This window comes from Spermophilus citellus (assembly GCF_964194105.1).
Source record: "Spermophilus citellus genome assembly, chromosome: 2".
NCBI classification, from domain to species: Eukaryota; Metazoa; Chordata; class Mammalia; order Rodentia; family Sciuridae; genus Spermophilus; species Spermophilus citellus.
The window spans coordinates 34,298,744-34,324,979 of NC_138183.1; the positions used below are offsets into that span (position 1 = coordinate 34,298,744).

Consider the following 26,236-nt stretch of genomic DNA (forward strand, 5'->3'; position numbering starts at 1 on the left):
GTGCAGGCCCCATTCTCCAAGGGAGGGAAAAGAGCCCTGGGGAGCCTCTGAACAAAGGAGGAGGAAGGGCCTGGGGGACTCCCAAAGTGGGATCGCCCCTGTTCAGGGCTTCCATCCCCCAGCAGAACCTCGCCCCAGGTGCTGACATCTCATTTTCTCAGCTCCCTCCTCCGTGGATGCAGGGTCATACTGTACAGGAAGCTCCATGAGAGCAGATAGATGGAGAGCTCTCCCACCCCGACACACACACACACACACACACACACACACACACATCTGTCCTGGTCCCACACCAGTAGTGGACAGTGAGGACACCCTGGCCAATATGGACACCCTGGGACGAGAGGGCTCCTGGCCCCTCCCAGTCAGCACCAAGTTCCAGAGGAAGGTGCTGGCTTTGGAGTCAGCCACCCTCTGTGGTATTCCGACCAGGCAGGCCCCTGGTAGGTCAAGGCTCGCTCAGGCCTTAGTTTCCCCAAGTATGAGATTCAGGGGGTGGTCAAGCAGCCTTCCATGCCTAGACCAGGAGAGGGAGCAGAAAAGGAAGGCCCCCCTTTTGCATCCCACCCCACAGCAACCCTAGGAAGGGTCCCAGGCCGTGTCTTGCACAGGCCTCCTCTCTGGCTTATGGTCAATATGCCACAGACCCCAGAGAGGTCCCCATTAAACCAGCCTGTCCCCAAACAGTCCAGGCCACCATCCATCCTGGCACAGGCTGGAGAGAGGCTGATGCAGGCTGGAAGGGCACATCCACAGCGCATCCTGGGAGGCTGGGCAGGAAGGCAGCACTAAGGGAAGGAGAGGAGGGGCACCAGACAGTGCCCAGGCCCTGAGGCAATTAAGACATTCAGAACCTCAACCTGGGAAAGGTTCTGGACACTGAGCTTGAGGAGAACCCCTCCAGCTCTGGGCAGGGGAGTGGCCTGGTGATCTGAGTTCAAAGCTGCAGGCCTTGGCCCTGGCTGTTTAGGATCATTGATAGCCCCACCCCCACCCCCACCACGTACTTGGCCATTCTAAGTCTCAATTTTCTTATCTATGAAATGGGAGTAACAATGGCTAAGTAAAAAGGTTGATAGGGTCAAAAGTAACAACGTACGTAAAGTAGCATAGCTTACTCTCCTATTCATTCAACAATCACGTATTGAGTGCCTACTATGTGCCAGGCACTGTTCTAGGTCTTCAGGATGCCCTACTGCACAAGAGCTGTTCTCAAGAGAGGTGGTGATCTTAAGCTAGGTATCTCACCTCTCTGAGCCTCAGCTTCCTTATATGTAAAACAGGTAAGAGTATCAAACTCACAGGGGTGTATGATAGGTAATGCACATCACATGCTGGTTCAGTAAGTGTGAGGTAGTGTTATTAAAGGCAGGGCCTCCCTATCTCCACCCACCATTGCCTAACGTCCTCAAGGCTCAAAGTTGGCAAGACTGAGCAGCAGCGCCCCCTCCTGGCTACGGGGGAAAGGAGTCCTCCCTGACGCTCAGTGGCGGTCCAGCTTGGGGAGCCTGGGGGACCCTCCAGGAGCCCGGGTGCTGGGAGCGCTTTCCTGAGCCGGTCTCTGAGCACGCAGGGTACCCGGCAGGGCTCTTCTGATCTAGTTCTCAACCGGCCTCTGAGGCAGACGCGGTTACTGCCTCCACTTCGCCAACGGGGATGCTGAGGCTTCGGGAGGCCGAGTCCCTGGGCCCACGCCACCAAGCGAGGAGACAGCCAGGCGGGTCTGACGGCCCCGGCCTCCACTGGGTCTCAGGCAGCCGGCCGCAAGCACCGCATCGTGTGCGCGCCGGGGTGCGCGCCTGCTTCGAGCGCGTGCGCACCCGGAGACCAGCCGGGGGACCGGGAGCGCGGGCCGCGGCCGGCGAGGGGCGGGGCCTGGCCGGGACCCGGCCAGGCCCCGCCCACCCGGCCCCGCCCGCCGGGCTGCAGGGGAGGCGGTGGTGCTGCGCGCGGGGACTCGGCGGGTGGCGCGGAGCGCGGAGCAGGAGCCGGACGCTGCCGCCGCCACCGCCACCTGCGCGGCAGTCAGCAAGGTAGGGTGGCCAGCGCCGGTGGCCGGCCGGCCGCACCTCCGCGGTCCGCGCGCTGGGGCGTCGGGCGGGACGTGCGCGATGCACCTCCGGCTGCAGCCCCGGGAGAGGGAGGGATGCTGGGTTTGGCTCGCCGCGGGGGACCCGGCGGGGCGCGGAGACCGGGCTACCAGCCCCTCCGCGTGACCTTGCACAAAGCCCTGTGCCTTTCCTGGCTCAGTTTCCCCATCGAGATAGCGGACGCAACGTGGCCCTTGCCCTGGCGGGCTGTGGGGAGCGGCCGCCCCTAGGTGCGGGTCCCGACGGCTTGCGGCCCGCACGGGCACCGGCTGCACCGCCCGCCCGCTCCCTCCCCTCCCTCCCGCGGCGAGGCGGCTCGCCCTGGGCGCGGCCAGCCGGTCCCGACAGGCCCCTGCTGTGGCCCGGGTGCCCCATTGAACCCAAGTCGTGACCCTCCCTCTCTTGGCTGGATGACGGATTGGGCCTCACTTTCCCTGCACAGGAAACAGTGGGGGGATTAGACATCCCCAGGTCCCTGTCGCGCCGGCCTGGGCATGCGGGTGGGGCGGGCAGAGTGCGTGCCAAGACTGGCTTCGTCGTCTGAGACTGGAGGTGGCCGGAACTCAGCCACAGAGCTGCCTGACCAAACCCACGCAGACACCCACCTGCATGTAGGAAATGGGATAGGATGGACTCCTCCATGCCCTGGCTGTCTGTCGGAGCCCAGTTCTGTCCAGGGCCACACCTGGATCCTAGTGACAGCACAGGGAGTGCCGTGTCTCAGTGGGAGTGATGGAGAGAGCTCCTGACAGAGGGGCTGTGGTTCCAGGCTCTCTGGGTGTAGACTTCTGGCATGGGCCCAGCCCCTCTGTAATATCCCTCTGCAAGGTCTTGCTGCTCTGTTGCACACTCCTGAGGATGGGGAGGTCACTATCTGCAAACTGAGTGGAGATCTGCTTCCCAGTCACTGTCCCTCCTGCTGGTCTTGCTAGGGGTCTAAGGATACCATCTGACCCCTCCCTCCTCACCTTGAGGCAGTGGTTGCATCCCTTAAATCTGCCATCACCAGGCTGAACAGCCCGGGCACAGCAGCCTCTCTGGTCAGAGGCAAAGGGAGCAAAGGCAAGAAGAGAGCCCTGAGGTGTCTGCTCTGGCCCCAGCAGGCTGTGTGGACCCCCCTGTGCATCTCTGATGCCTCCTGAAGTTCCTTGCACCTCCTGTGATCTCTTGAGAAAGCTGGAGTGAGAGGAAGAGCCTAACCCCTCTCCAGACCCTTCTATCTGAGAAATCAGAAATTTCTGGAAATCAGACTTCCGGTCTCTCCTGTCCCCTTCATGACCTGCCTGTCACCCAGGAGTCCTGAGGCCATAAAAAGGGAGGGGCTTCTGAGCAGGTGGTGAGCTCTGTGTCACCTCAGGTGTTCAGAGGCTGGATGGGGGCATATTTCGAGGGCAGTGGGATTCCAGGGCTGAAGTGGAGTGATCTGACTTTGCCCTGTGGCCTGGATGGAGCTGCCCAGGACTTGGAGCTGGACCACGGATGAGTGTTATTATCCCCTCGTAAAAGCAGACTAAGTATACATGCTGTCCCAGGAGCCTTGCCCCAACCCACGGGCCTAAGTGCTACCTAAGTCTCCTGTCTTCTGTACACAAGTGTTTATCTGGGCCCCGTTTTCCTGCTCAGCTGGTTCAAGCCATTTCTTCCTGATTTGGAAGCATGGCAGATTCTGGTTGTTAAAAAGTCATTCCATACTAATTCTTTTTACTTATTTTTTATTTAGTTTATTTATTTTTGGTACTAAGGATTGGACCCAGGGACTCTCTACCACTGAGCTACATATCCAGACTTTTTTCCTTTTTATTTTGAAACAGGGTCTAGCTGGATTGCCCAGATGGCCTTGAACTTGTGACCCTCCTGCCTCATCCTCCTGAGTGGCAAGGCGGGATTGCAGGTGTGCGCCACCACGCCCAGCTGTATACTAATACCTTCTAAATGTACCATGGAATATCACACCTGAAAGGGGCCTTAAGGAACCATCTCATTCAACCGCTTTATTTTAAAGATGAGTGTCCCCTGTCCCTGGAGGGGATGTCACTGGTTGAAGTTTTACAACAAACCTTCCACTTAGTCCAGGAATCCTAATTTCAAAACTAGAGTGTATCTTTAAAAAAAAAAAAAACAAGCAAACAAACAAACAATTTAAATTAGCAAAAGTAATATAAAAGGATAGCTGTGCCCGTAAGGTTGTAGAGCCACCTGTGGCATTTGGTCTTGTGGGGTGACGGGCAGGCTGTTAGAAAAGTCCATGACAATGATCCTGCCTGCCCTTTGTTCCTAGGCTTCTCCTTTAGGGACTTTACCCTAAAGGAAGGAACTAGAGAGAGACAGAGGTGGTGCTGTTATCTGTAAGAAGCTGTCCTGTGGTAAAGCCACTCCCCATGGATCACCTGAGGCTTCCTAAACATTTCCTTTGAAAAAGACACCTTAAAAAGTAGCAAGAGTAAAAGCTGGCCTTACCAAAGACTGGGTGGTGTAGCAGTGCCATCCAGAAGAAAGGCGGTGATACTAAAGTCAGTGAGGTAGATTCCAGGGTGGGCTCTCCCTCTCCCCCCGCCCGCTAACCTTAGCTCAGTCCCTGCCCCTCCCTGGACCTGTTTCTCCCAGCTGTGCAATGGGCCTAGACTAGCGGTGGGTGGATTTGTTTCAGCTTTGGCAACCCAGGAGTTAGACTTAGTGAAGACCTGTAGCAGGGTCTGTTACTGAAGGGAGCAGTGAGCAGGTGGCAACCAGGGACAGCCCAGCCTTAAACACACACACACACACATTCTCTCTCTCTCTCTCTCTCTCTCTCTCTCTCTCTCTCTCTCTCTCTCTCTTTGGTTCCAGGAATTGAACTGAGGGGCACTTAACCACTGAGCCACATCCCCAGCCCTTTTTTATTTAGTTAGAGACAGGGTCTCCCTGAAATGCTTAGGGCCTCACTAAATTGCTGAAGCTGGCTTTGAACTTGCAATTCTCCTGCCTCAGCCTCCTGAGCCACTGGGATTGTAGGTGTGGGCCACCATGCCTGACACTTTTGCTGCTTTCTAATGGCCGGAGCTTGGGTAGAGCGGGTGCCTTTCTCAGGAAGACCCAGGATAAGGCAGACGCTCCCTCTGTCGTTTTCCGTCTGTAGCTGGTGCAGGCAAAGCTTTGCCATCCTGCCGGGTCTGGAGGGCCAAGTGACCTCACTCCGATGGGCAAACATTTTTCAGGTGTCCCCTGTGCCAGGCCCTGAGGTGCTGTGGGAAGCCTATTGGGTTATAAATGATGTGAACCAGACAATATCTGACCATTTTTGACTTACCAAAAAAAAAAAAAAATAGCAATTTCACTTGATTCAGCCTAAGTGAAAAAAGATATAATTAAAGATGTAATTACCGTTCCTTACTATAATTGGGAGATGCGCAGGGTGCGGCAGGGACGGGGAAGGTGTGATTATGAGCTGGGAGAAGTCGAGGAGGAGGGGCCTGGGAGCCTGCTCCAGGGATCAATGGTGACATTGAGGATGGGGATGTCCACTCATGCAGCACCTCCCTGCCTGTTTCTGTCCCAAGGGCTTCCCACCACCCCTTGGGTCATTCAGGCCAATACTTATTAGGCACCTCCATTGTGCTAGGAATTTTCTAGGTGCTGGGGTTAGGGGCGAAGGTCTGACGGTAAACAAAACAGGCCAGCAAAGATCTTCCCTGAAGGAGGTTAAGATCAGACAGGGAGAAGAGGCAGCAAAGAACCATGGTACTTAGAGCCGGGGAAATGAGACGGAGCAGGGCCGAGCTTCCACTGTGGTTTTCAACAGGGTGGTCTGGGGGCTCATTGAGAAGGTGCCTTTGGGGCGAAGGCTTGCTGGAGTGAGCTGGACTGATTTCTGGGGGAGCAGCCTGCCAGTGGAGAGAAGACCCAGTGCCAAAGGACCATGAGCTAGGACCATGGCTGACCCGTTCAAAGAAGAGCAGACAGACCAGAGGGAGGGAGGAAGGGAGGGAGGCCAGGTCAGAGAGGCCGTGGGTAAAGATCGCGGGAACCGGCCCCAGGTTCAGCATGGAATCCTCCAGGTTTCTGAGGGAGGCACTATTTGTATCCCTCCTTTTCAGTTAAGAAAAAGATTCAGAGAGGTTAAGTAACTTGCTGAAACGGTCTCACAGAAGCTAGGGCTTTTGGTCCAGGGCCATGGGGAGCCATGGCAGGCTTTTGAACAAGGTGGGGCATGGCCACGCTTGGATGTTAGTGTGATTCCTCTGAGGTTGCTGTGTTCTGGGTGTTTGCATCCCTCTAAAAATCGTGTTGGAATCCCGAGCCCAAGGTGGCAGTGCCAGGGGATGGGATCTTGGGGAGGTAGGTCACGAAGGGAAGCCCTCGTGATGGGGTTAATGCCTTTATAAAAGAGGCCCCAGGAGACCCTCACCCCTTTGCCACGTGAAGACAGCATCCTCTGTGACCAGGAGGCAGGCCCCAGCCAGACACAGAGCCTGCCGTCTTGTCTTGACTTCAGCCTCCAGAACTCTGAGAAATGCATTTCTGTTGTTTACAAGTCACCCGTTTATGGCGTTTTGTCACAGCCCCTAATGAACAGAGGCAGGATGCAGAGAGAAGACTGTGGACATAGTCCAGCCCAGAGTGGTGAGCGTGGGCTTGGGTGGTGGTCCTGGGGACAGGGGATCTGCTGCATCTGTCCTAGGGGAGCAGCTGGGGGGCCAAGGTGGGCTGGGTTGGAAGAAGGACAGCAGGCTGGCTCAGGGCTTGTTAAACTCCTATTAACACTTCTGCTCCAAGAAGTCTTAAGATTTTAACCCACCATCCTCATGCAACACACAGGGAATATACTGTTATTTATTTCTATTCCGTCTTTAAACAGGTGTATTATGTTGTATACAAATTGTATTTCAATAAAGTTAACTTATAAAGAAAGTACATTTGTTTTTTTCGACTATCAATCCTTCATGATAATGGAGACTTTTTAGAAAAGGATAAGAAAACAGACAAAATAAATTTCCCAGATCTTTTCTCATTCCAGACAATATAAACACTGAAAGTGTTTACTTTCAGTCTTTTTCTACTATTGTCCCCATTTTACAGATGAGTCCCCGGCTGGGTGGCCTGTCCAGGGGCTCATTTTTGCACCCATGTCATCTGCCCCCGGTGTCCAGGATTTCCAATGCTGTGCTTTATTGACTGGAGGCGAAACCCAGAAGGTCACCTCCCGCCGTCCCACTCCCAGCATGATTCCCCAGGAAGGGAAGGTAAGGCCCGTGGAAGGCAGGGCCTTGCCCAGTACCTGTCACCTACTCAAATACAGGAGGTCTCAATCCCATAAGAAGAAATTAGGAGCCGAGCACTTGTTCAAGATTGAGTGACAGCTGCGTCCATCCTGGCCTCCAGCCCACGGTTTGCAGGTGGCTGCCCACAGAGAGTGCTATGAACTGTGGGGCAGCCTAGATTCCCTGAGCCCCAGAGTCTTAGCCCTCAGCCAGCCCTGGGAGGTGGCCAGGTGAAGGGGAGGGAGTTTCTGGGCCTTTGCCAAGGCCACTGGCCCCTGGGAGATGTCTCCTGTACTCTGACTGTGCATTTATTTCTGGCTTCTGTGCCAGCCAACTCCTGGGGCGCCTGTGCCAGGGATGCAGCTCAGGCTTCCAGCCCTGGCTCAGCCTAGTGGCCCTGGGCCAGTCTCCCCTGCCTCCCTGCACAGTGGCATCATAATGGCAGCAGCCACAGGCGGGAGGGAGATGTGAGTGCTTTGCCTGGGTGTGGCCCGGTCAGCTCCTGTGGCTGTTCCTGAGGCTGCCCCAGGTGTCCTGGCTGGGGGACTGAGCCCACTGAAGACAGAGCCTCCTGCCAACCTCCCTCCAACCACACCTGGCTGCACCAGGTAGGGCCCGGCCAGTGCAAGAGAAGACAGAAATGAACCTCAAGCAGAGGTTTGGAGTCCAAAATTGCAGACCAGAAGGGACACAGCGGAACGAAAGGACCCAGCCTGCTAAGGAAGGAGACCCCGCCCTGCCACCAGCCTGCTCCCTTGGCAAGTCCTACCCCTTCTTTAGGCCTTGGTGTCCTCATCCGTAACATGGTAAAGGGGGAGAGTACTTCCGGCCTTACTGACGATCGAGATCTCTACCCTAGTGACCCACGCCGAGGTTTCTCCCTGCTTGGGAGGGTGGGTGTAGGTAAGCCGGACCTGTCCCCCTGGCCCTCAAGGGCTTACTGGGGAGCTGTAGTCATCGCAGGGAAACATTCAGCCTGGGGCGAGGGGTCCAGGAAGGGTCCCTGCAGAATGCGATGCCTGGGGTTGTCTGGGATTTGTAGTCGGACCCCCATGGAGGGGAGGAAAACATGGACGGACATTGGGTAAATCACTCCACCTCCCTGACCTTCAGTCTCTTCCTCTGTAAAGTGGGGATAATGAATACCTGCTCTGCCTAACTGATCGGGTTGTCGTAGGGCTTAAACCTGGATAAAGGGCATGGAAGCATTCTTATGAGCTGTAAAATGCCAGGCACCTGTTCATTGTTGTGATTTCTGAAGCCCTTGAGGCTGGGGGGAGGGAAATACCAGGCCAGCATCTGGGGCAGGAGGACTTCTGATCTGATGTGAAACGCCTACAACCAAATGTACAGGGACCGACAGCCGCCTCTGACATCACAACCCTTGATTTAAGAGCTCCAGAGTATTTCTGAGCCAGGGTGTGGCCTTGCTTGAAGGGACCAGACTGAGATCCAGTGACAGATCACAGATCTGCTGGGGATGGGGGACAGTGTCCATGACACCCTCCAGGCCCTGCCCTGCCTCCGAGACCCGCCTGAAGGGGGCTGTGGGGTCAGGTCAGGTGGAGGGAGGGAGCACGGGTCATAGGGGACCTAAAGAGAGGTCCCAGGTGTCCAGTTAACTGGAAAAGCTAATGAAAGAGTAGACGTGTGTCATGAGCCTGTTTGGGTTCAAATATGGGAAAAAATAGATACTTATTCTGCAGATGTGAATATAGAAAAACACGTTCTGGTATCAAGCTGGTTATCGGCAGGTGTTTTCCTCAGTCCTGTCTATGTTTTGGAATTTTAGACACAGTTGTCGTCGTATTTCTTATTTATTTTTAGATGTTGATGAACCCTTATTTTATTCATTGATTGATATGCGGTACCCAGAATCGAACCCAGGGCCTCACACATGCCAGGCCAGTGCTCTGCCGTCGAGCCGCAGCCCCGATGCAGAATCTGGCACGATGTATATGCGCAGCATAGGTCACAGCCAGCTGAAGGGCAGGTGGCGTGGTACTCCGGCCGGCCTGACATCACCAGGCTGGAGGTGAAGGAGGTGAGAGGACCCGGGCGAGCCCCGGATGGCATCCTCAGTGCCTGCCTCTCGGAACGCTGGGGGCAGAGCCCGGTGGCTTGATGAGGAACCCCCTGGAGGAGAGGTCTCTGGGGTCTCTGGGGCTGGGTCCAGGGCTCTTCTCACCACCAGGTCCGGGTTTAGGTGGGCTGCATCCAGAGCGTCGTCAGCAGAACGCCCGGGCCCTCGGCATCCACAAGAGCATGGGGTCAGAGCAAGAAGGCAGGTGCCCCGCTGAGTTGGACTGGGCAGACCCAGGTGGGCACCAGCCTGGGCAGGGGCCTGAGCCTTTGGATCTGCAATGCCTCAGGGACCTGAGCCATGCCAGATCCCAGGAGGCTGTCAGCTCTGTGCAGGGAGGTTCTGGGTCTTTGGCCCCTGGGGATTTCACACCCCATCCCGCCTCTCTGCAGAGGAAGTAAAGAGACAAGCGGCCGTCACCGTTCATTGAAGGTTGGGTTCCATCCGTTATTTTATAATCCATCAAGCAGGAAAAAAGAGCAAATTGTAAGTCACATCCCAGTTTTTTTCAGAAATGCCAAGATGGAAAAACTGTGTTTTGGAATCCCATGACACGTGGCAGGCCCCACCTAGACGCTGAGGTGGATTCCCACACTTTATCCTCACAGCAGCCCTAGTTAGAGATTCTTGTTCTCTTTTTACAAGTGTGAAAGCAGGGGCCCAGAAAGGTTAAGTGACTTTCAAAGGGCTACACAGCCCAAGAGGCCAAGCTAGGATTGAACCTGTTCTTACTAGATTCTACCTCTTCTTCCTCATTTCACCTCACCCCGAGCCCCCTGCCAAATGCTTGACTTTTGGCCCTTGGAAGAAGAGATGCTCACACGGCAGAGGAGACCATTCCAGTTCAGATATGCTCTGGTGGCCTGGAGGGCGAGTGGCAGGTGCAGGAGCCTGAGGAGGGCGGGAGATAACATCAGGCAGGAGCCCAGGGCTCCTAGGCTCTCACCAGCCTCTGTTCTGAGCACTCCCAGGAGTGGCTTGGCCTCTGGCCCACCCTGGAGGAAGGCCACAGGGATCCACCCCACACATCCATCCTGGAACCTTGCCCCGACCGGCCCATTCATTCAATCCCCAAAACGCTATTTTTCAATTTGGCTTTTTGAATAGGACCTTTGTTCGTGTATTGATCACTTTCTGCGCGTGAAGTGCATGCCCCAGTGCTAGGGGTACAGAGCAGAGCAGAGCAGATGCGCCTTCACAGGCTCACAGGCCAGAGGGGACTTGGATAGGAATTGTCTAGTCCCACAAAACCTGGGGCAGAGAGGGAGTGAAGATCGCAAAGTGGATGCTTAGCCCAGGGTCAGAAGAGAAGGCTGCGCTGATGAAGGAAGTGTTGAGCTGAGCTCTGAAGGATGAGTAGGGAGTGAGCAGTTGAGGCTGGGGGATGGGGCATCTGATAGAATAAATAGCCTGTGCAAAGGCCCTGGGGCTGGGGGAAGGGGACCTTTGAGGAATTAAAAGCATCATGTGTCTGTAGCTTAGATCCCTGGCAACAGGCCAGGCTGGAGAAGTAGAGCCCTGGCCAGGAAGTGTGGTTTGCTCAGATTTTCATCTTTTGAAAAGATCTGGGGCAAGAGGCTTGATGACTAAGACCCAGTGACCAAATAAGACGCAGTGGTCCCAGCCGTGGGGGTGGACTAGGTGGACGGGCTGAGAGAGCTGGAGGATAGGGTTAGTGATGGGCCGGCTTCGGGTACAAGGTGAAGAGGCCACGGGGCCACCCCTGGATCCTGGCTGGTCCACAGTGCCCTTCACAAGCCTGAGTGGGCACCCCGGGATCCCTGAACTACAGGGGCGCCAAGTCCTGTAGGGTCCACTGACCACCCAGGTCTCAGGCCCCCAAGCAGAACCCTCCAGAGTGTCACTGGGAACTGAGGGCAGACAAGCGGCAGCCCAAGAGCTGGGTTTGACTAGTCCCCATTTTGCAGATGAGGAAGCAGCGGCTCCTCAGAGAGCCACAGGGAGAGGCACAGAGCCGGCCAGGGCCCAGGGGCTGCCTGCTTTTGCATCCAGAACGGGTTGTTTGTTTGTTTGTTTGTACCAGGGATTGAACCCAGGGGCATTTAACCACTGGGCCACATCCCATGTCCCCAGGCCTCACTGAGTTGCTGCGGCTGGCTTGGAACTCTGCCATCCTCCTGCCTCAGCCTCCCAAGTTGCTGGGATCACAAACATGCGCCACTGCACCCAGCCCAGCATTGACCAGCCAGGTGACCGTGGACAGGTGGCACCGTTCTGGGGTCCTTGCCCTTCCTGTGAAGTGACAGGTAGACGGGTGGGTGTCTCCCATCTATTGCAGCTTGAACATTCCCACTGTCTATTCCCGGGGCTCCCAGGGTGAGGTATGCTGTCTAGGGGGCAGGCGCCATGTGACCCCCCCCCTCCACAAACAAGGAAAGAACTCCGTGTCTGAGGTGGGTCAGGTGTGGACACACTGACTGTCACCTTCCCGTGAGGGCGTCAGGCAGCCATATCTCATGTGGTCCACAAGTCTCCGGCCCCCACCCTAACCTGGTTCATTCATCCAGGTGAATCCAGACTAACCCAGGTTGGACCCACAGATTGACTGACCACTCCTCACTATCCCTCACAAAATGGACCAGGGTTTCTGAAAGATTCCTGCTGAAAACCTGTGGGTTGGTCGTCCCGATCGTGTGGCACCTGAGGACAGGCATACTCGACAGTGGACCCTGGTCTTCACTGGCCACCAGACAGGAAAAAGGTCTGATGAGAAGCCAGCCCGAGATTTCACTTTTTTTTTTTGGGGGGGGGGTTGGGGGACGCTCTTTGACATTCAGGTTGACAGTCCTCTGGATAATGGTGAGGTCTCGCTTGTGTCTTGAGACCACTGATGGCGTTGCTGGTAGATAATATGGAATATTGTGGGGGGCGGGGCGGGGCAAGCCCGATTCATTTTCCCTTTGGAAGGAGCAAATGATCAAAAGAGTTCAGAGCTCCCTGCTCTCGGCTCCTGGTTTCTTCTTTGCGGGTGACCCGGCTCGGTTCTGCAGGACTGTGAGGCAGAGGAAGAGACCTGGGGGCTGCCCTCTCTCCTGACCCTCCGGAGCCCCACCTTTCCATCCCAAGCCACCCTCTGGGGAAGCGGTTCACCTTTCTAAGGCCTGAACCTGGGGAGGCCCCCCACCTCTCAGTTCCAAGGCCTTTCTCTTCTCCTGGCCACCCTTGGAATTTGTCCCTCCACAAACAAGCTTCCACTCTTACAGCAAGACAGATAAGGAGCAAAATATTTGGTACTGGATCCAGGCACAGGATGAAAGGAAACTGTGTTCCATGTCTCAGAGGCCCCCGGACGCCCAGGCTGGAGACCTGGGTTTGTCCCTGGTTCTGTCCTGGGCACGCTCACTCCACCGCCTTCCGGGGGGCTGGAGAGCTACTGTTCTGAAGGGTGGCAGCTGCTGTCCTTTTGGGAACCGGCTCTGCTGAGTGGTCCTCAGCCTGGAGGGCTTGAGTGTGCTCTGGGATCCGGATGAGGTGGGCATAGCTTGGCGCACTGTGGGAAGGCAGCCAGACAGGAGGAGAGGGAAACTGAGTCTCACGAGAAATACCCCATCCTCAGGCAGAGCCATGCTGGGAACATGGTCAGGGTCAGTGTGCGAAAGGCTGTTACGGGGCAAAAGCAACAGATGTGGCTGAGAGATGAGGCAGTGGGGAGATGGGAAGGGGAAGCAGTTCAGCACTTGGGCCCTTCTTCCCCAAAAGGGGTGAGTTCCCATCACTAGCCCAACTCTGACTGTAAGATAGAAAGGTATAAAAACGGGGGCAAGGTGCCCACCTGGGTCCCTGACCCTGGGCGACTCCGGGATATGGTATCTGGTTTTTGCTTTCAGGTAAGAGTTTGAGAGATAGGAGAAGAGAGTCTGAGGGAAAATTAGATTCAGTAAGAATTGGGCTTCAGCAGTGGGATCAGCACTGATCACTGGAGGTGGGCACGGGCTTTCTCTGTTTTCCTCTAGTTAAGGGGGAGTTGCTGCCTCTGGGGGTGGATGACCCCCACCCCCAATCTTTAGCTGCTTTGATGGGAAATAATTGAACATAGACCCTGCTCCAGTTTAAGCCCTGCTCGGAGCCCACGATCATTTTGCTCAATGTTCCTGCAACCTGGGCGCATGTCGAGGAGTTTCAGGCAGGCCCAGCTCACCGAGGGGACCCAAGAGAAGTCACCGTTAATGTCCTTGTTTTGAGTTTTGTTATTTAACAGGTATGCAGTCGGAGCTTACCCTGTGTCAGGCAGGGTTCCAGCGCTCACAGGTGTTAACTCATTCACTGTCACCGTCCCCTGATGTGCAGATAAGAAAACCCAGGTGTGTGCAGGTGACCTGTGGGAGCCCAGCAGGGGGGGGGGGCTCCCAACTAGGTTCCCCAGCCTTTCCAGATGCCTCTCCTGGGGTCACACTCTGTCATCAATCAAACGAGCATTTTGGCCTGAGTTGTCCCTGCAGCCACAGGAGGAGCAGGATACTCACTCCCATTCTATAGCCTGGGGTTAGGGGGCCCCGAAAGGGGTGCTGAAGGGGTGCTGACGGGTGCAGGGTCACACAGTAAGCTGGGGTGGAGGTGACTGGAGCTGGACCCCTTCCTTCACCAAGAGGGAAGTGGGTGGGAAGAGCCACCCCTCTGCCTGGGCCTGGGGGAAGGTCACCCAGGCGTGTCCTCAGGGGCAGGCTCTGGGGGAGTAAGCAATCAGGGGCCCCATCTCTAAATAAAATATAAAAAGGGTGGGGGAGCTGTGGCTTAGTGGTTAAGCACCCCTGGGTTAAATCCCCGGTACCAAAATAAAATAAAATACTCAGAGTCAGACCCAGTGGCGCACACCTGTAACCCCAGCTACTCGGGAAGCTGAGGCAGGAAGATCACAAGTGTGAGGCCAGCCTGGGCAACTTAGTATAGACCCTGTCTCAAAATAAAATTAATAGAGCTGGAGATGTAGTAGTTCAGTGGTAAAAGTGCTTGCCTAGCATGTGTGAGACCCTGTGTTCAATTCCCAGGGCCATAAAAAGTGAAAAAAAGACACCCAGATCCTTCATTGGCCTGGGACCTACTGCTTGCTACCACTTATTGAGAATCTGCTACATGGCAGGGCTGAGGCTCTGTGAGATCCTTGGTGCATCACAACCGCTGCTGAGAGGCAGGGCCCAGACCTCGAGGCGAGTCTGGATCCGTAGCCAGATCTCTCTGCCTCTGCAGCGCAGGTCTTAGGCACCTGCCTACTGTCCACCCAGGGGCTGCCCAGCTGTGGCTGGAGGGGCTGCAGATCCCCCGAGGAGGAGGACTGGACACCCAGTTCTTGAGTGCAGGCTGTGAGCAGGCCATTTAGCTATGGAGGGGAATATTTGAAAGACAGTGAGCCAAGAATCAGCCTAAGAGCTTCCGAGTCAGCAGGTGGTTGTGTGTTCCTGAGCATCTGGAGTCTGGACTGTGGGCTCCAGCTGATTACAGGATGCACAACCTCAGAAAAGTGACTGTGCTACTCTGAGATGAGGTCTGGAGCTATCTGTGAAACGGGGTGGTCGTGAGGAGTAAACAGAGCCGTGAACAGGAGGGACTTTGCTAATCAGACGCAGGGCTGGACAGCAGTGGCTCTCTGGATGTGGTCCTGGTACCTGCTGCTTGGTGGACACCTGGGAACTTGCTAGAAATCCAGATGCTCAGGCCCCGCCCCGACCTGCTGAATCAGAAGCTGGAGGGTGGGGTCTGATGAGCCAGGTGGTAATCAGCCATCCCAGGGTCTCTGGTGTTACCCGATGCTGTGAAGCATTAGCAGACGTATAATGAGAAGCTGGCTCTGTCCCAGCAGACAGGGCCACCGACAGCTCTCCTGTGCTCGTCTCATCCTCATAAGCCCTGGCGTCCGCACTTACAATTTTAGGAGAATCCTCGTGGGCCGTTGCCCTCCCCGGCCTGCAGGCTCAGCCTGAGCAAGAGATTTGGGGGGGCTGGGAAGGCTGGCGACTGGAGGAGTTCCTTCCTCCCCTCCTTCCTACCAGCTGCTGCAGCCCCTCCCCTGGGAATTGATTAAGTTGAACAGCGGCATTTATCTCCATGGTAATAAGCAGGTGAAAGAAGCAGAAGAGAATTTCCCATCATCCTCCTGTGTGGGCTGGGCTGGGCTGGGAGGTGGGTGTTGCCCGGCATCTGCAGGAGCCTGCAGGCCCTGGGTCCTGTCTGGGGACTCCAGTAATGGGCAGGCACAGGTCTTCCCTCCAGAGGCCAACCAAGGAAGCCTTTGGAGTCCTCCTCCTCCTCCTCACTCTGCTCCAGAGCACCTCTAGCCAATCAGAGCCAGGCACAAAACAAAACCCACTGTAATCTCCTCCTTGATCCCAGCCCAAAGCCCAAGCGAGAAAATCCTTCCCAGGCTTGTTAATGGCAAGGGCTGAACTCATTTCAGCGCCGACCACGTTATGCCCCAGTTACCAACTCTGATGACTTCAGTTGTCTCAAGTGTCAACTCCTCGGCTGGCATTAGAGCCCTCGCCCAGCCCCTGTCCAGCGGTGGCTCCCGGCCCTGGCCCTGACACCAGCTTCCCACCCTCACCCCATGCACTGCAAGCCCCGGGCCATCTCTGCACACTGCGGATGGCCAGATGCCAGGGCTGCACAACTGGGCTCAGGCTTCCTCAAACGCGCCCTCCCAGAAGGGCCCTCAGACCCAGCTTCCCCTCCCCTGCTGAGCTGCAGCTCTGGGTGGCTCGCCCTGTTCGCCCTGCACGGAGCTTGCTGGCTCCCCACTGACCTGTCTGTGTACTAAAGATCCTTAAGGTGACCCTGTCTGGGTTGCCCTTGTCTCTGCCCCACAGTGCCCACCATGGTGCCAGACTCAGAGGGCTCCCATGAGCCCGGTGGGACTGACTCTGGGCTGACAGTCCCTGAAACAGGCAGATGGTGGGTCCACAGGGCTGTGGCCAGTGGCCTCCCCAGGCTGGGGCTGCGAGGGCCTTGGCCCTGCCCGCTGCTCCCTCTCTGGGCCTCAGTGCCCCTCCCTGTTCAAAGACAGCTCTGGGCATTCTGTACCAGGGAGTGGACCGCGAGCAGGAAGTGGAGCCTCCAGGTTTTCAGCTTCCTGCTGGAGTCCTGGGAACCCCCTGCCACCCGCCACCCTTGTTGCTCGAAACTCCCAGATAAGGAGCTTGTGGGGCAATAAACCTGGAGTTTTGGTCAGAGCTTCATTTGGGGAATAAACAGGAAGAAGTTCTGTGCTGTGTCTCCAGAAGGTCCAGACAGCCAGGGGACCATCCCTCCAAGGACAGGAACAGCTGACAGGCGGACAGCTCTGCCGCTCCAGTGGGTCTCGGGAGTGTCTGGCACCTGCAGGCTGCAGAGCCCCCAGCACATCTTCATCCTAACAGGTGGGCAGGGGTATGGCCAATGTATGGATGGAAAACCAGAGAGGGTGTGAAATGTGCCCAAGGTCACAGAGCAAATTGGTGCCAGAATTAGGACACTTCAAGCTGCCTGGCTGGCTTGCTGTGAGGACAGCTCCAGCCCCTGGTTTTCAGTGCCCAGGGGAGGGTCTGAGAGAGGGGGTGGTGTGAGAGAGAGCTCCAGCCAGGAGCCGAGCTGGCTGCCTCTGGGCTCCCAGGAACGAGGGTGGGGCCATTGGGAGACTGTCCTCTGGCTGGGTGGGCAGGTGGAGGACAAAGAGGAAACCCAGGAGCAGAGAAGGAAGGGGGAGGGGAGCGTCCTTCCACGGAGGGCTCAGGCCAGACGCATGCGAGGTGTTTTGCCCCCCTAATCTCATTGACCCTTCCAGAACCCCCCCCCCCCCAGGAGTGTAGACATCAGGACTCCTTTTAAGATGCACGTGCTGAGCTGCTGGGACCAATGCGGGGTGCAGGACTTGAACCCAGGGCTTCGCTCTCCCAGCCCTGGGCCACATCCCTGAATCTGAGGGTGGGCCTTCTAGGGTGGAGAGGCCCCCTGGAGGTGGGCAGAGGAAGGGGCAGCCGCGGAGCCCAGCTGAGTGCCAACCAAGGACTTGCCCTGCGTGGTTCCAGGCAGGAAAGGAGCGGGAGCAAAGATGGTGCCTGGGAAGCCTGATGCTGGCGGATGTGAGGAGACGCAGATGGGAGGTGGGGGCGGCCGGGCCTCCAACCCAGGTCCAGCCTCCGACCCAGGTCCAGCTGAGAGCTTTATTCTGAACCTGGGCAAAGGACAAGAAAGGAGGCCTGGGGACGGTGGGGGAGAAAGAGCAGCCACTCAGACCCCTGCCTGAGGGGAGGTAGGCAGCAGGGGCCAGCTGGCGGGGGAGCAGACCGTCCCGAAGGTGCCAGCCCCGGCTGCTGGCCCTGGACAGTGTCAGATGTCAGGAGGAGGCCTAATCTCATCAGGGAGAAAGAGGCTCTGCCTGGCTGCTGCATCTGTGCTTCCTGTGGCCTGCAGGAGGCCTGGGCTGGGGGGGGGGGGGGTCGTGGGGGGGGGGAGCGGGAGCTGGGCAGAGGCCTGTGAGGCCTGGAGACAGGACTGTTGTCCTTTGCTGGCCGCAGATGGCTCTGCCTGCACTGTGACGTTTGAGGCAGTCAGGGTCCTGGGCAGCTGAGCCTGTCCCCCTGCCTGGGCTGTGCTGAAGGAGAAGCCAGAAGGCTTCCCACCCCTCACCCCCACCCGTCCACCAGGACCAGGGCACACAGAGCAGCCTGGCCCTCTGAATTCCTCTTTTTTTTTTTGGTACTGGGGATTGGACCTGGGGTGCTTAGCCACTGAGCCACATCCCAGCCCTTTCTATTTTTTTATTTTGAGACAGGGTCTGCTAAGTTGTCTAGGGCCTCGCTGAGTTGCTGAGGCTGGCTTTGAACTCGAGTTCCTCCTGCCTTTGCCTCCTGAGCCGCTGGGATTATAGGTGCGCACCACCATGCCTAGCTTGGCCCTCTGAGTTCTTGACCCATGGGCGTCTGTTCCTCACCCAGTGGCAAGCCCTGGGGGCCACGCGGGGGTGAACTGCTTTGCAGCAGGGGACGGGAAGTGCTTTGCACTTTCTGACTTGGGATTTCTTTTACTCTGACCCCCAAAATGTTGGGCCATCAGCACATAACTGTACCGGTCACATCCTAAATGTAATCTGAGTGTCCTGTAACCACTAGGACCACAAACAGCCTTGCTAGCTAACGTGTTGAGCACTAAGTATGCGCCAAGTCTCCCTCCCTTGCTTAATCATTAGGACAGCCTATGGGAAAGTGGGGTCCTGACCCTGATCCACTCACCTTCACGTTTGATGGTGGGCAAGCTTCTTCACCTCTCTGTGCCCTAGTTTCCTCATCTGTAAAAAAAAAAAAAAAAAAAAACACGGGATGATGATCGTATTTGTGGGGCTGCTGTGAGGGTTGAGTTCACACGTGGAACCTTCTTAACACGTGTAAGTGATAAAAGTGGCGTTGGTTCTCTGTAGTTTATCACCATACCTGAGGTTCCTGGTAAGGAAGCAGGCATTAAGTAAATCATCGAATGTGGCAGAGACAGGAAGTGACCCAGCGGTGCTGTCCAGCAGAAGTTGCTGCAGTGAGGACCGTGGTCATGCTGTATCCCGTGACCACATGGGGCTGCTGGGTGCTGGGAAACGTGGCTGATGTGACCAAGGAGCTGCAGTCAGCCTCTCATGTGATTTTAATTAGTTTTCACTTTGGAGGGCATGTGTCTAGAACCTTCCGTGTTGGACAGAGCAGGCTGGAGCCAGGATGTAAACCCTTGCAGTCAGGCTGTGGCGCCCGGGCCACCTTGGGGTCCCTGCCTCTTCCTCACTTCAGTCTTTTCCACAGAGACAGAGGGACCACCCCCCCGTCCACGCCGTTGCCACGCGCTCCCCGACCTCGGGGAGGCCGGCTGCTGACTAAGAGAGCCTCATGCTGCTGTCCCACCTGGGAGGGGACAGTTCCTCAGGATCATCAGTGACCACAATCGTGGCGCTGGCTGCAGGGACTCTTATCTGCTCGGTCTCTTCAGGTCTGTGGCCTTTCTTCGTCCCTCGTCGTCTGTTGAGGGACCCACATCTTCTCTTTAAAACACTTGTTGCTGTGGTGACATCTGCCTCACATCACGTTGGCCATTCCGAGCGTGCAGCTCAGTGACATCAGGGACATTCACGTTGTGCAGCTGTCACCCCACCTTCCAGAACTTTCCCATCTTGTAAAATGAAAGCTCTGAACCATTCAGCCATAACTCCATTCGCCCCCCCCCCTCCTCCCATCCCCCGGCCACCATTCCACTGTCTGTCCCGGTGACTTTGACTACCTCATGGAAGTGGGATTCAGTAGTGCTGGTCTTTTTGTGACTGGTTTTTTGCACTTGGCATGATGTCCTCAGGGTCTGTCCATCTTGTGGCACGTTGTGGAATCTCCTTCCTTTTCACAGCTGATTAATATTCCACTGTATGTCTGTACTAGCTCTTGCTTAATTACCCTTTCACCCCTTGATGGACACCTGTTTGCTTCCTCTTTTTAGACAGTACAATAATTCGGTTATGAACACAGGTATACTGACAGCTCTTCAAAACCCTGATTTCTATGGGGTGGGATGTTGCAGGCCTGTAATATTAATGAGTCAGGAGGCTGAGGGAAGAGGATCACAAGTTTGAGGCCAGCCTTAATAACTTAGTGAGACCCTGTCTCAAAGAATTAAAAGGGCCAGGGTGGTAAAGCACCCCTGGGTTCAATCCCCAGGACTTAAAAAAAAAAAAAAACACCCAGAGGGGAATTGCTGGCTCCTATGATAATGTTATTCTTAGTTGTTTTGAGGAACCAGCAGCTACTTCCCACAGTGGCTCTGCTGTTTCAGGCTCCCACCAACAGTGCCCAAGGGTTCCAGTTTCTGCATATCTTCATCAAAGATATGCACTTGACTTTGTGTTTTTTTGACAGAAGCTGTCCTAATGGGTGTGAGTGGCCACATCTCATTGTGGTTTTGATTTGCTTCTCTCTGATAATTAGTGGCCTTGAGCTTATTTCATGCTTAGTGGTTATTAGTGCATCTTCTTTGGAGAAATATCTCTTCCAGTCCTTTGCCCTTTTCAGATTGTTGGGTTTTTGTTGTTGAGTGTTAGGAGTGCTGTGTCTAGTCTGCATATTAATACCTTACCAGAAATACCATTTGCAGGCTAGGCCTGATGGTGCATGCCTGTAATCCCAGCAGCTCAGGAGGCTGAGGCAGGAGGATGGCAGGTTTGAAGCCAGCCTCAGTAACTTAGTGAGGCCTTCAGCAACTCAGCATGACCCTGTCTCTAAATAAAAAATAAAAAGGGGCTGGAGATGTGGCTCCGTGGTTAAATACCCCCGGGTTCAGACCCCAGTACCAAAAAATCAAAAGGAAAAAAAAACGACATTATTTGCAGATATTTCCTCCCATTCTATCGGATGCTAATTTACTCTTTTATAACGTCCTTGATGCACAGAAGTTTCTAATTCACACGAAATCCAATTTGTCTGCTTCTGTTGCTGCTGCTGCCTGTGCCTAAGTGTCCTATCTAGGAGATGACTGCCGATCCAGGGTCCTGAAGCTTCTGTTCTTCCAGTGCTGAGGGTCCAGCCCAGGGCTTGGCACATGCCCAGCAAACGCCCAGCCTCTGAGCTATACCCCAGTCCGTCCCCAAGCTTTTGCCCTGTTTTTAAGAGTTTTATAGGCTTAGCTCTTTGGCCCATTTTGAAGTAATGTTATTAACCAGAATTTGATGGAAAGGATTTTTTTTTTTTTTTGATGCTGGTGCTGGAACCCAGGGCTTGCACAGGCAGGGCAGCCCCTATCCCTGAGCCCGATGGGTGGGATTTCCTGAGTTGGCCAACCCCATCCTTGTGCTTAGAGCCGTTTCTCCGTGCCTGTGTGTGTGGTCACAGCAGAGACTTCATCAGTGGGGCTTCGCACTCTGGGGCACATCCCGGGAGGTCACCTCTTCCGGTGATGCTAAGGTTGGCCGTTGGGTTCAGGTGTTCCCAGCCCGACCAACCCATTACACTGCAGCTCAGAGATGACCCCAGAGGGGTCAGTGCCCCAGGAGGGTCCCGCCCCGCCCGGGCTGTGGGGACTGAGCATTGCACTTCTAAGGGGTGGCCCCGTGATGATGCCGAGGGGGCCTCCCCCTTAAGAGCCACCCCATTGTGTGGTAATCCTGGCATATCTTTGCTGATGGTGTCACCAGTGACGCAATTTTTCCAAAGGAGCCATCAATTGGCTTGGTGTCGTGGCATTTCTGTATCCTCCTCCCTTCTACTAGTGATGGTCTAAAATTTGGGGGCCAACAGAGGTGAGGCAAAGAACCTCACCCCCCCACTGGCACCAAGGCAAAATTTGGGCGCCAACAGAGGTGAGGCAAGAACCTCACCCCCCCCACTGGTGCATAGGCCTATCCACAAGCATGGCTGAATGCTGGACCGGTAGTCAGTGACGGGTTGATCTGATTGCAGTGGATTCAACCTAAGACAGCAAGCTGACGCCTAAAGGTCAGTTCTCCCATGACGGGTAAGAACCATATGTTGAATTGGACAACCTACCAGGCACGGTCCCTAGCCACATTGCCTGCTGCTTAATTAAACAGAAGGGGGCAGATGCTAGGAGCCACAAGCAAATAATATGATGCATGGCACCTTTGGTTGTAAAGTGACGCCAGCTAGCCACTGAGATGATATGATTATGTTAAGATTTACATTCATATGGAAATTGGACTCCTGCTGTTCACCTTGGCCTGCTACGGGACTCATGTTACGGGACTCCTGGAGAGTTCCCATTGGTTGGGGAAGGATAGTAGGAGGGAATTCCGGGGGAGGTCCGGGGGCCCCGGCCAAGCGGTTTGGTAGGCGCCTACGGAGTATTGGCAGCTTTTTCAAAAATAAAGTTTTGTTCCTGCTTGAGTGGTTTGTGATTCTGTGCCCAGCCAAGACTGCGGCACCATTGCTCGCTTAGAAGTTTCTGTTCCTTTAGCCTAATGCACTTGGGATCCCCCAGAAGCTGCAGGAGTGCTGGGTCTGGCCCCACAGCCAGTGTCGCCGTTTAAATGATTCTGATGTGCAAATCTGGCAAACCACCCAAGGCCCCAGTCCTCCAGGTCACACCATCCCATCTCTCCCTGCACTTGGCCATTTCCCCGAGAGGGGTCAACAGGTGGACAGCAGTGACAGAATTGATCATCTGACCCTCCAGACCTGCACCCAGCCTAGGGCGTGACACAGAATGAGGACCCAGCCGACCCTGGAGGCTTGATGATTGAATCCACCCTGTGCAAACCTGCGTGCGCATTTAGGCTTTGGAATGCTCTGATCTGTGGTTCAGGATGTCGGTTTCCATTTTGTCTTGTTTCACAGGCTGGGGCTGGACTCAGGGCTTGGTGCATTCGAGGCCAGCCCTCTACCACATCCCAGCCCTTTTTTATTTTAGGACAGGGTCTCACTAAGTTGCACAGGCTGGCTTTGAACTTGTGACCCTCCTGCCCCAACCTCCCAAGTAATGGGATTGCAGACGTGGGCCACCGTGCCCAGCTAGATGTTGGCCTCTTTAGGAAACCAATTCTAGAACTTTCTCTTTCATTGGCAAGGCTTTCAAAGTCAGGGCTCTTGGGGATGTAACAGGGTGGTTACATGTGGTGGAGTGACCAACTCGTCTCTGTTGTCCTGCAATGTCCTGCGCTCCAGGAACCATCCACAACCCCAGCTCACAGGGACGGGGTCGGCCTCCTTATTCACTTTGAAGGAAGGAGGGAAACTAGCCCTGTGGACTGGGACCCTCGTTTCTAGCTCCCTGGTTTTACTGTGTCACTTTAGGCCTGTTACTGGCCTCTGGGTGGCCAAAATAAAGACACTCTGTGCCCAGGATTTATGGTTGACACCAGAGCCTGGCCCCAGGTTGGCAGAGACCACTGTGGATGAAGCCCTCACCCAGGAGAGGCAGCTGAGATGGGCGTCCGTTCTGCTGGGGAGACAGGAAGGCTCCGTGAGAAGCTGGGGGAGGCAGAGGCCTGGGCGCCCAGCAGGGTGGCCTTGACTCCCAAGGGTGGGCAACCCGAGCCGGCCACCTTGCCCACGTCTGAGTAGTCAGAGCCCCTTTCTGAATCCTATTTTCATTTTTGGTGCTGGGGATTGAGCCCAAGGGCACTTTACCACTGAGCTACATCCCAGCCTTTCCTTTTTCAGACAGGGTCTCACTAAATTGCCAAGGGTTTTTAAGCAAAACTAAGGCTGGCCTTGAATTTGTGATCCTCCTGTCTCAGCCTCCTGAATCGATGGGATTAGAGGTGTGTGCCACACCACCCAGCTCTGTTCAGAATTCTGGGGGAGTGAGAGAGGAGCTTTGCCGTCAAGTTTGGGGGGAAGGTCAGGATCAGGATGAACTCTAGGAGGGGTAATATTCAGCCAACGACCGAGACAAGGTGAGGGGCCTGTGTGATTAGGCGTTCACTCTATTAGTTCATGGTCTCTGCCGACCTCTCTCAAGCCGAGGTCTACGGTCTTGCTAACGGTAAACTCTTTTGTTTGATATTACCTCCAGGCTTTGTGTATAAGGTGTACATGAAACCACAGGATTTCGTGTTTAGAGTTGGGTCCCCTCCCCAAGATATCTCATTGTGGACCTGCACATATTCCAGAAGCTGAGAAAATCCAAACACTGAAACACTTGGATTCTCCAGTGCTTTGCATAAGGGACGGCCCAACTTTTTTTTTTTTTTGAAGCCTCCGGGTAACATGGTTCTAACCCCCCTCTATTACCTGGCCTGTGACCTAACAGTGGGGCTCAGAACCTCCCAGGAGGCCCTCGCAGGGAGGTTCTTTGGGGCCTACACCGTCAAAGCTGAAGGGTGGGGGGGTACTTCAGATATTAGAAGTGCCACCGCAAATTGACCAAGGGACAATGGTAGCCGGCAGTTCCAGATTCTTACCCAGCCCACAAGTTCAAAGACCAAATCAGGTAATTTCATTCTCGACCTAGGCCCTGAACCGGCGGCTAATGAATAATCTACTCTGCTGGTTTGTGCCACACCCAGTATGGGTTAGTTTCCGCCATCCTGTCACTAACCCTTGTCCTGCAGCAATGTCAGGCCGGGGTGGGGAAGAGGCGCCTTTGGGAACAGGCAGGAAAACCTGTCCCCTCCTGTCCCTCACACACACCCACCGCCACCAACACACAGTGTCAGAGGAGCCCATGGCTCAAGCCAGCCTGATTTCCATCCCCTGCACCTCAGTTCTCCTGTCGTCACGTGGGGACAACCACCCCCACCTACCTCGCAGGAGAGTCGTAAAGTATGGGACAGGCCAGAGCCGTCATGACACCGCCAGGTGTTCAGAAATAAGCTCAATGCCAGGTTGGACCCCGTGGAATCCGCAGTCCCAGGAGCCTAATCCCCTGGCCCCAGGCCAGCTGGGCACGCAGAGGTGGCAGCAGCAGAACAGATACCGCCCCCTGCTCTGTGCCCCTCCTGAGAAGGCAGCTGTGGCCAGGGGCCGCCACAGCCCTCACTTGGGACAAGTGCCTGCCTGTAGGGAAGCAGGACTCCTGCTCTCTGAATCGCTGAGTCACCGAAGCCTGCAGGCTCCAGGCACCTCCCCATCAGAGCTGGGGGCTGGTGAGGGGGACTTGGAGCCCAGGTGCCACACGGAGGGTTTGTACATAGCACCCGCAGACAGAGGAGGAAAGGCAGGCCTTGCTGGAGCCTCCTCGCCCCCCACGTCTGCAATGGTCCCCCCTGGAGGCAGGTCTGGGGGAACCTTGGCAGGAGAGAGGAGGGCTGGCCCGGCAGAAGGGCGTTCGGGTTTGCACTGGTTGGCCACCAGCTACTTCACCCATCAAGGCCACCAGCTCCCTTTCCAAAGGGGCCACTTAGCTTCCTGCTGCTTATCTTCATTCTCGGTAAAGTGGGGCTGCGAGTGGAATGGTGGTGACAGGTGCCCTTAGGGGCTGGCGTGAGACAGATGCTGTGGGGTCCCAGTCTACTGTGGGAACTGGGGAGGTGCCGGCACTGGGCGGCCGCACCATTTCCTAGCTGGGTGACCTACTTCCCTGCCTCCTGCCTGCATCTGGGAAGCCGGGTGGCACCCAGTCATGCTCAGTCATGGGAAGCACTTGGAAGGGTGCCTGGGACATGATAAGCACTCAGATACTGTGGCTTCTCCCTGCTGGGAGGTGGCTGAGCTTCAGGAGAGCCGGGGCCCAGTGTGTGTGTGTGTGTGTGTGTGTGTGTGTGTGTGTGTGTGAGAGAGAGAGAGAGCGAGAGAGAGAGAGAGAGAGAGAGAGAGAGAGCGAGAGAGAGAGAGAGAGAGAGAGAGAGACTTTTCCTTGAATATCTTCATCTTGCTAAATCACAAGTAGTTCCCCCAACTTCCCAAGCGTGATGCTGTCACAAGACCTTTGCCTCAGGCTCTTCCATCTGCCTGGGACGCCTCCCCCACCTCTCCCTTGTCCTGCCTCCATGGCCAACTCCGTCACTTCCTCTGGGAAGTCCTCCTGCCTGCCATTACAAGCCCCTGTTACAGCACACTAGGTCCCAGTGGCCCAGATCCCCCCCATCGGCCTCGCCCCCAGGACTCTTGGCTGCTGGAAGGGCTGGGCTCTGGCCTGCTGCCTGCAAGCCCCCCGTGCCCAGCACAGGTCCCAGACGCAGTGATGCTCAGTAAATACGAAGTGAGCAAACACAGGCTGGACAAGGGCAGAGGAGCTCAAGATGCCCGGGTAACGGTACAGGTCAAGCATCCCCGACCCGAAAACCCAAAGTCTGCAATGCTCCAAAATCTGAGATACTTTGAGCACCAACACGATGCCACCAATGGAGAGTCCCTGTGACACATTGGAGCTAAAACACAGGCCCACTAAAGCTGTTGTGTGAAATCGCCTTCAGGCTTTGT

General features: G+C 55.6%; 1 protein-coding gene across 1 annotated transcript in view; it reads left to right on the forward strand.

Annotated features, from left to right (window-relative positions):
• Positions 1-1,941: 1,941 nt before the first annotated feature.
• CORO2A (coronin 2A) overlaps positions 1,942-26,236 on the forward strand; it is a 50,845-nt gene continuing 26,550 nt past the window's right edge. Inside the window, exon 1 of the mRNA XM_081279753.1 lies at positions 1,942-2,033. The gene's annotated coding sequence lies outside the window, so the exon portion shown is untranslated. The remainder of the gene's footprint in view (positions 2,034-26,236) is intronic.